The 9,428-nt window shown below is 47.2% G+C and overlaps 1 pseudogene across 1 annotated transcript; it reads right to left on the bottom strand.

Moving 5' to 3' along the window:
* Positions 1-651: 651 nt before the first annotated feature.
* LOC309527695 (large ribosomal subunit protein eL32 pseudogene) lies at positions 652-1,126 on the bottom strand (annotated as a pseudogene). Its single transcript has one exon. The product of its transcript is annotated as a large ribosomal subunit protein eL32 pseudogene (transcript).
* Between the last annotated feature and the right edge of the window lie 8,302 nt (positions 1,127-9,428).

Here is a 9,428-nt window from a genome sequence, read left to right as displayed (position 1 = left end):
TTCTGCAACTCTGATGCCTGTAAATTGACCGTGATTTCACTTTTGTAAAAAACAACTCCTCCAATACTTAAAAACCTCTCTTTCCCCAATTTATCTGGCTGTCCTTAAAGAACAGAAGCAACTCAAATATGTTCTGCAACATTTACTATTACATACGGACAGCGCTCCCCCCCAAAAAAAAAATGTTTAGGGGTACTCTCATTTTCCTACTCCTATTGAAATACTGCCCCTCAATGAGGCCAAATTTAAGATTCACAAAATGTTTATGCATACCCCCAGGAAAAAAAGCACTGCATACGGCGCTTTGTTTTCCATCCAACCTGCAATATTATGGGTCAGCCCAAGTAACATATTTGTAAAGGTAAAGGGACCCCTGACCATTAGGTCCAGTTGTTGCCGACTCGGGGGTTGTGGCGCTCATCTCGCTTTATTGGCCGAGGGAGCCGGTGTCCAGCTTCCGGGTCATGTGGCCAGCATGACTAAGCCGCTTCTGGCGAACCAGAGCAGCGCACGGAAACGCCGTTTACCTTCCCGCCGGAGCGATACCTATTTATCTACTTGCACTTTGACATGCTTTCGAACTGCTAGGTGGGCAGGAGCAGGGACTGAGTAATGGGAGCTCTCCCTGTCGCGGGGATTCGGATTTGTTGTTTTTACTTTTTATTAAATCCAGTTGTACAAGAGAAACTATTTATTCATTTTCCTCACTGCTCAGCCTGGCATTTGGATTGGTGACTTTGATAGGAAGCTGAGCTGCTCTTTCCACAATTACCTTCCGATTCTCAGATGAAACATTGTGAGCAATCTCTGCACAATAGGACTTGTTGCTCATCATCAGCCCCTCCAGCTCTTTGACGTTGTGGACAAGGAACTTTCTGAATCCTGAAGGCAACATGTGCTTTGTCTTCTTACTGCTACCATACCCAATGTTGGGCATCAAGATTTGGCCCTTGAACCTTCTGCGGACTCTGTTGTCAATACCTCTGGGCTTCCGCCAGTTACGCTTAATTTTGACATAGTGATCAGATTGATGGCGGATGAAATCCTTGGTCCTCTTCTTGACGATCTTAGGCTTGATGAGGGGTCTGAGTGTTAAGTTGTGGGTGAACATATCAGACGACACAGCGATTCTTCAAACAGCTCTTGTTTATTCACAGGCCCAGAACAGAACTGGACTGAAGGGTTCAGCCAACCTGCTTATATAGAGCTCCACTACAAAGCAACAGTAACAACTTTTTGTAACTATCCAATCACTGAACGTCACTTTCAATTCCTTATTTGCATATGTGGACTTGAGTGAAAACCATCTACAGTATCCCCCTGCTGGCTCAGGGTGAGAACTTCAGTACATAACACTGAGGGCTGGCATAGTGTCTGCTGGAGAATGGTGGCACCCGCGCAGGGAGGAAGCGCGAAGACAAAGAGCCAAAAAGCGGGACATTCTGAGATCAAATCAGAAACCAGGACAGCTTCTGTAAATCTGGGACTGTCCTTGGCATAGCTGTCAAGTGTCCCTTATTTGAAGGGACAGTCCCTTATTCCAGCGCCATGTCCTGCTGCTGTCCCTTATTGATGGATGTCCCTTAAATGTCCCTTAAATGATGTCCCTTAAATTTCAAAGGAAGCATCTCCTCTCCATCCCTCCCTGCCGGCCAGGGAGGAGGGAGGCTCCAACTGTGTTGCTTGGCTGTGTTGCTCACCCAATAAGAAGTCTAAGAACGACTGGGGGGGTGGAGCTTGCATGCCTTGTGTGTGGCTAGTTAATGCAAGCTGAGGGGTTTTTTGAATGCTGGACGCCATTTTGTTGCACGTGCTGCTGCAAACTTTGCAGTGCAAAGCCAGGCCGGGGAGCCATCTTAAGTTGAGGCTGCATAGGCCTTGTGGTGCATGTGATTCAGATTCTATTTAGTTGAACCTCTGGTTACAAAGTTGGTTGGACAGTGTTCTCGAAGCTACCAGCATGAGTTTGACCAGACTGCAGGAGGCAGTGGAAGACAGGAGTGCCTGGAACAGGTGAGGCCACAGGTCCCTTATTTTGGCTGCTGGTCCCTTATTTTCAAGGCTGCTGGTCCCTTATTTTCAAATCTGTAAGTTGACAGCTATGGTCCTTGGAGGGTTTGCAACTTTCTCCCCCAGCCCCATGACACTTTTATATGACGAGCTCAGAATGTCAGAAACCTCCTTTACAGTTATTTGGGCAGCTCTGTCTTTCCAAAGGCTCCTGAGGGCATGGCTGGTGAAAACAGCCATCCCAGGAATGAAGAACACAGCCTCTTTTCCCTCCCTCTCTTCCCTCACCCACCTGCCGAAGTGGGTTGAGCAACGCCTGCTGTGGAGCCTGGTGGTGGGCAACTGGCCGAGTGGCCACTTAGCCGTGGATTGAAAGCTAATCACTATCACTACCTGGGAAGCCCCATCGCCCCACCGCAGAAATGTTTCATGAATCAGCTTGAAAGGAAAACTAAGATGAAACACTTTGCTTCTGCCAGCCTAAGGGGAATCAGGAGGTTGCTCTTTCAAATTACGTTTAGAGGAAAGAGCTCAATTCAGACCCCAATTTAAACACCTCTGAGGGTTAGGAAAGCTTTAGTATGCAGTCGGTCTTCAATATAATACATTAACCATCCTATTAGCTCGTCTTGGGGAGGGGCCATGGTTCAGTGGTAGAGTGCAGGCATGCACCGCATACAGAAAGGCCCGGCTTTGCTTCCAGTTAAACGGCTCCTTTCTCAGCCGGAGATCTTGGAGGGTCCCTGCCACTGCAGGTAGAGCAAAATGGTCTCACTCAACTGTTAGCACTGGTTTCCGGAAGGGTAGCTGCGTTAGCCCCCAGCAGTCTGTTGGCACTGTAAAGACTGGCGACTTGTTACGGCATGAGCTTTTTGTTTGAACTTTATAAGATGGATGAAGGGTTAGCCTGAGTTACAAGGGGTGTGGAGAGGGGATTGGGAAGGAAAGAAAATGCAGAAAGCACAAAAAGTGTAGTGTTGCCATGTGTCCGGAATTTCCAGGACATAGTCAGGATTCGGTCGTCAGAAACAGTGTCCGGGCGGAAATCGCTGAAATGTTCAGGAAAGTCCAGATGAATCGCAATAGATTTTGGCGAATTTGCTTAGAAATAGCTCAAAGTTTTCTTTTTTTGAGATTTTTGAGCTCAACTAAAGGTAAAGTTAAAGAGACCCCTGACCATTATGTCCAGTCATGACCGACTCTGGGGTTGTGGCACTCATCTCGCTTTATTGGCCGAGGGAGCCGGCGTACAGCTTCCGGGTCATGTGGCGAGCATGACTAAACCACTTCTGGTGAACCAGAGCAGCGCACGGAAACGCCGTTTACCTTACCGCCGAAGCGGTACCTATTTATCTACTTGCACTTTGACGTGCTTTCGAACTGCTAGGTTGGCAGGAGAGCTCAACTACTGTGCCATAAAAAGAAGAAGTCCAACAACTTTTGTGTCCAGATAGCAACCCTAAGATATGGCACTCACTCACTCCACTTGTGTGTTGATAATGCAGACATTCTGGCATTGGTAAACCAATTAACACTTGTAGGGTAAGATTCAACTTATGGGTACCGCTAGCAGAAGCCAGTGCAGGGGCTCCAGCTAGTGCAACAAAGGGTTCCCCTCTCTCCTCCTTCTGCACCCCATGTTCCCCCTCTATTGGCTCTGGGGTGGCACAGAACAGTGTGTGGTAGGACGAGAGCTGGCCATGAAGATGTTCACCTCCTGTGGAGTCATGCCCCTGATCTGAAGATACATGTTCTCTCCCAAAGCTGAAGCAATTGCAGATGACTAAGAAGTGGTGGAGTTTGGCAGCTAAATATGTGGGCAGCATATTTCTGGGTGGTTCACCTTTGTGGGGAATGGTGGGACAAAGGGCCTCAAAACTCAAAATAACCAGGATGGGAGATTGTCAGTGGAGTGTAGTTTCCTCAGAAAGTCAGTGGAATCCCATAAGTAACTTGGGAGTACCTGTGGCATATGATCTGACGACGGAGGACACTCTAGATGATTCGATGGGCCTCTTGGGGGGTCCCTGGCTGCTTGGACAAAAGGTCCTACCCTTTCACAATCCGCCATCATCATATGACAGGAAGGAAAAGGTCCTGGTAGCAGCAGGAACATTAGGGTTCAGTTGCCAATGACTGAGAAAATTGATACCAGGTTAAGGTTTAACACCCCCTCCAAAAAAGCAGGCCTTCTGTGCCTTTCTTTACCTGTTTGCATGCCAGGCAGAAGTTCAAGAGGTGAAGCCTGCCCCCATATCTCCATTCTGGGAAAATCTCTACCACTCGAATCCCTGCAAGTCACAAAGCTGTTAAACACACAGTAGCCTTACCAGGAACAGAGGTTCCAACTACCAAGGGGTGCATTTGTAGAAGGAAGTGCAGGAAATAGTCATTTGGGAACAAGAGTTTATGAGGCCTTGTCCAACCCAAGGAAAGGAAACCCACACGCCCAAGTGGCTAGTTGCCAGAGGACTGCACGTCAGGCTTAGGAGCCGAGTCAAATGCTGCTAGCTGCCAAACCAAGGCGGCTGCAAATGCTTCCATCTGGCAAGTTCTTCGTGGGGAGCAGAGGGGAGGCTGCGACAAGCGAAAGCTGCTCATTATGTGTGGGTCGCCCTGATCTCAATGACAGCCACAATCGCATGGTAAATGATGTAGAGGCTCCAACTCAGGGGTGGACCCACAACTCCTACCATCGCTGGCCACTGGCCATGCTGTCTGGGGCTGGTGGTGGTTGGAGTTCAGCAGCAACTGGGAGGCCACAGCAGGTTCCCAACCCTGCTTTAAGTGGGAGAATCCCTATGGGCTTTCAAACACGAGGGCCATTTTCGTTGGCAGCAAGTGGCCCTTGGCGTGATCGATGGCCACAACCTGATTGCCTTGAGCATCAGGAGTGCCCATTTCTGCCAGTCCTGGTGCCATCTTTCTTGGGCAAGGCTTACAGTCAATCTTACAGTGCCCAAAGGAAAGCACTCAGCTCTCACCCGTGGCTCCTAGAAGCTGTCAGCATGCGACAGCGGCCACACTTTGACTGGCCAGCAAAACCAGGTGAGGGTAGCCAATGGGTCTCAAGCCCTCAGTGAGTTAGGGACTTCCCCTGCATGCAAAGACAGGCTCCAGCAGACTGAGTAAATGAGACCAATATTGGGTCCAAGGGTCAAGAAAGCAGTTTCTGCATGTGGGCAAATGGGGCTCATCAACATCGGATGGTAGCCCATCTAGGAGAATAATAATAATAATAATAATAATAATAATAATAATAATTTTTATTTATACCCCACCCTCCCAAGCCAAGACCGGGCTCAGGGCAGCTAACACCCAATATAAAAACAAATTGATTGAAATGCAACTTAAAAACAAGATTAAAATACAACATTAAAACATTAAAATACAGCCTCATTTCAATGGAAACTCAAATCAAACAATTTTGGGGGGGTGAAAACATCAAGTCTTCAACAAGGCTAACTTTCCAGACTGGTCCTACATGGGCCAGAAAAAAGCCAGGGAAGTCCCCAAATAGGAGTTCCATCACAGGAGGAGAAAGGAAAAAGAAGAGGGGGAGGGAATCAAATTGATTCCAAGCCAAAGGCCAGGCAGAACAACTCTGTCTTATAGGCCCTGCGGAAAGAAATCAGATCCTGCAGGGCCCTGGTCTCACGAGACAGAGCGTTCCACCAGGCCGGAGCCAGTGTTGAAAAGGCCCTGGCTCTGGTTGAAGCTAATCTGACTTCCTTAGGGCCCGGGACCTCTAGAGTGTTGATATTTATGGACCTTAAGGATCCTCCGCGGGGCAGGAGAGGCGGTCCTATAGGTACGAGGGTCCTAGGCCGTGAAGGGTCTAGGAAACTCTGATCCTAAATCTCCGCTGCCTTGCAGGATATCTTCAGGAGAAGAAAAGCGTAAGGCACAAACCCTACACAAATCTGGAGTGGAGTCCCTAAGATGGTTGGGTGGCTCCTTGTACGCAACCAAGCTGGTGCCAAACATGTCGCTCTCCTTTCCTTTGGACCGCATCAACAAGGCCAAGAGGAGGGTCTTGTCATCTGGACAGCCCAGGACCTCCAGCCCAGGCTTGCACCGTGAGGTCACTTTGGTGCTGCTGACGCAGAGGTTTGGCTTCACCCCAGGAGCCACACTCCATTGTCTCTTGAGATGGACAGATGCCAACAACATAGGAAAGCAGGTCCGTTGCATCTTTGTGCTTCATTACTCCAACATATCCAGCAGGAGAATACAGAGCATTCTGCTTTCTTGTCAAAGCGCTGCCTTTGTGGGATCCAGCCATCAATATTTCACCAAGCAAAGTTGGTATAAAATCTGAAGGTTTTTTTTTGTGTGTGTGTGCGCTGGTTCGATTGTAAGCCGGAGGATCATTACGATTAAAGAGACTGTGGAATGGCAGTTTTTAGTAAAACAAATGAAAAGCTGTATTTAGTGTCTTTTGCCACATTGTGAGAGGAATGAATAAAACACTTTATAATATATTTTACAGCTGCCATTTCTTAGGGTTTTCTGCTTCACAATAGTGAAAGCAGCTCTGGCTGGGGAGTAGCTGTAAAAACATTTGGTTGTTCTACTGCTCTATTGAAAGAATGCATATTAATTGCCTCATCATTCCTGAAACTGTTGTTGTGGAGAGTTTGGGACCAGGGGTTTAGACAGAGGCAGCAGCTGCAGCTGGGAGGAAGAGGCTGGGCGAAGGAGGATGAGTTCAAGGTAGTGTCATGGGTGACTGGCAGAAGCAAGGAAGCAGAGAAAACAGTGACTGGGCACCGCCAAAACAAAGAGAGAGAAATTTAGATAGATTGCTCTGAGTGGGTCTCTGAGCCACAGGGATCCCAAAGTACCAAGGAGCTGGGAAAGAAGGAGGATTTCAGGGAGGTGTGTGGAGAACAAAGGAGATAAGGGAAACCAGGGAAGAAAACCTGACAGGAAAGATTAGGAAGGCGCCATTTTTAGAGGGCATCCTTCCACACCCTGTGTTTCAGACCATAAGACACACGTGTGAAAAGTGGGGTTTTGTGTGAGGAGCACAAACAGGGGGGAGAGCAAAGCTGAAGGAGGCAGGAATTGATGGCTTTGAGCCCTTGTTTAATCTTACTGGAAAAATGTGAAAGACTAAAATGAAGAAGAAGAAGAAGAGTTTGGATTTGATATCCCGCCTTATCACTACCCGAAGGAGTCTCAAAGCGGCTAACATTCTCCTTTCCCTTCCTCCCCCACAACAAACACTCTGTGAGGTGAGTGGGGCTGAGAGACTTCAGATAATTGTGACTGGCCCAAGGTCACCCAGCAGCTGCATGTGGAGGAGCGGAGACTCGAACCCAGTTCCCCAGATTACGAGACTACCGCTCTTAACCACTACACCACACTGGCTCTCAGTGGCCACCTTCTCCAAAGCAGCTTGGGTAGTGGCAGTGGCAGTGGCATAGCAAGGTCAGGTGGTACCCGGTGCAGAACATTTCTTGTCATGCCCCCCCCATTGAATTATTATTTGTTTTTAAAAAATTTTTGCCTGCAAAAATTGTTTGACTTCATTTCATATTTTTTTTGGGGGGGGAGCCAGAGCTGTTGAAAGCTCAACATCAAAAAAGCTAAGATCATGGTGACCGGTCCGATCACCTCCTGGCAAATAGAAGGGGAATAAATGGAGGCAGTGAGAGATTTTACTTTCTTGGGCTCCATGATCACTGCAGATGGTGACAGTAGTCACAAAATTAAAAGACGCCTGCTTCCTGGGAGAAAAGCAATGACAAACCTAGACAGCATCTTAAAGAGCAGAGACATCACCTTGCCGACAAACGTCTGTATAGTAAAAGCTATGGTTTTCCCAGTAGTGATGTATGGAAGTGAGAGCTGGACCATAAAGAAGGCTGATCGCTGAAGAATTGATGCTTTTGAATTATGGTGCTGGAGGAAACTCTTGAGAGTCCCATGGACTGCAAGAAGATCAAACTGATCTATTCTTAAGGAAATCAGCCCTGAGTGCTCACTGGAAGGACAGATCCTGAAGCTGAGGCTCCAATACTTTGGCCACCTCATGAGAAGAGAAGACTCCCTGGAAAAGACCCTGATGTTGGGAAAGATGGAGGGCACAAGGAGAAGGGGACGACAGAGGACGAGATGGTTGGAGAGTGTTCTCGAAGCTACCAGCATGAGTTTGACCAAACTGCAGGAGGCAGTGGAAGACAGGAGTGCCTGGCGTGCTCTGGTCCACGGGGTCACAAAGAGTCGGACTAAACGACTAAACAACAACAATTGTGACCTTAAATTCTTATTACAGTATTGAAATGTCCTGGCTGTAGGCTTGAGGCAGGCTTTGCATAACCTGATATGCGAAGTTGGGGCCAATGGGGCAGCCCATTCTTTAGAGTGGAAGAGGAAATGGATTGGACATCCAAGTCCTTCGCTATTTATTTCCATGTTCGAAAGGCAGCTAAAGATTTATCTTTCTGAATTACTACTATTAAAAGGGAATTTTCTGAGCATCAGTCATTGGTTGCCAGTGCAGACTGTTTTTTGCGGGGTCATTGACCAGCTGAACATTACTGTTTAGCCCATTAGTATTTTCATTAAAAAATACCACTCGGAATAACTCAACTTATTCTTAGGGCAAAAGAAACATGCAATCTGTCTCTGCAATTACAGTTGCTAAGGAATTGGAATGGAAGCTGCCGTCATATTACTGTAACTCATTACGGCTACTAATTGGACACTCATCTGACAAGTGCCTTATTGCTTTACTAGGGAGAAAAAGACAATTACAGACAAAACAAAATTAAAAATCTCTTTATGGCTGTAGGTACAATCAGGTTGCTGTTGTGTGTTTTTCCCCTGCATGGTTACATACTTGTACATTAAGAAGCAACAGCTAATCAGATCTTGTTTCCGCTTTTTGTCTTCGATGCTTGAATCTGATTCCCTCCCACTGTTGTGTCACATCGCACAGAGATAAAGCAACAATGACTTTCAAAGGTGCTGATTGCATCAAAGCACCGTGGACTCCATCAGGAATGGCTGGTTCCCAGCACATCTGAAAACCAGCCTAGAAAGCCTTTGAAGAGTTTGCACAACAAATATGTACCATCATTTTTCCTTGGCTTAGGATGCCATTCCCTTGCTAGGAAGAAAAACTAAAGGAAAAATAAAAGGCTTGTTTCCCCCCCCTTTTCTGCAGTAAATCACAAAATATCCCACGCCAACGTTACCAGAATTCAATTTTAGTTCTAAGGCACGTGTCCCTGGCTGTGCGAAACACATAAACAGCTGTCATTCCAATAGATATTAATTTATATTGTTTTTCATTCTAGCCCTCGGTGCACCGGCTCACAAAGCGAACAGGGTGGCACTGTGAGCTTTACATAAAGACATCTGCTTGAAAAGCTCACAGTAGCTGCAATGGGAAAACTGCACCTGGA

Source organism: Podarcis vaucheri, assembly GCF_965113315.1.
Source record: "Podarcis vaucheri genome assembly, chromosome: 1".
Taxonomy (NCBI): domain Eukaryota; kingdom Metazoa; phylum Chordata; class Lepidosauria; order Squamata; family Lacertidae; genus Podarcis; species Podarcis vaucheri.
The sequence above is the reverse complement of the archived record's forward strand: the minus strand, read 5'-3'. Positions and strand labels throughout refer to the sequence as shown.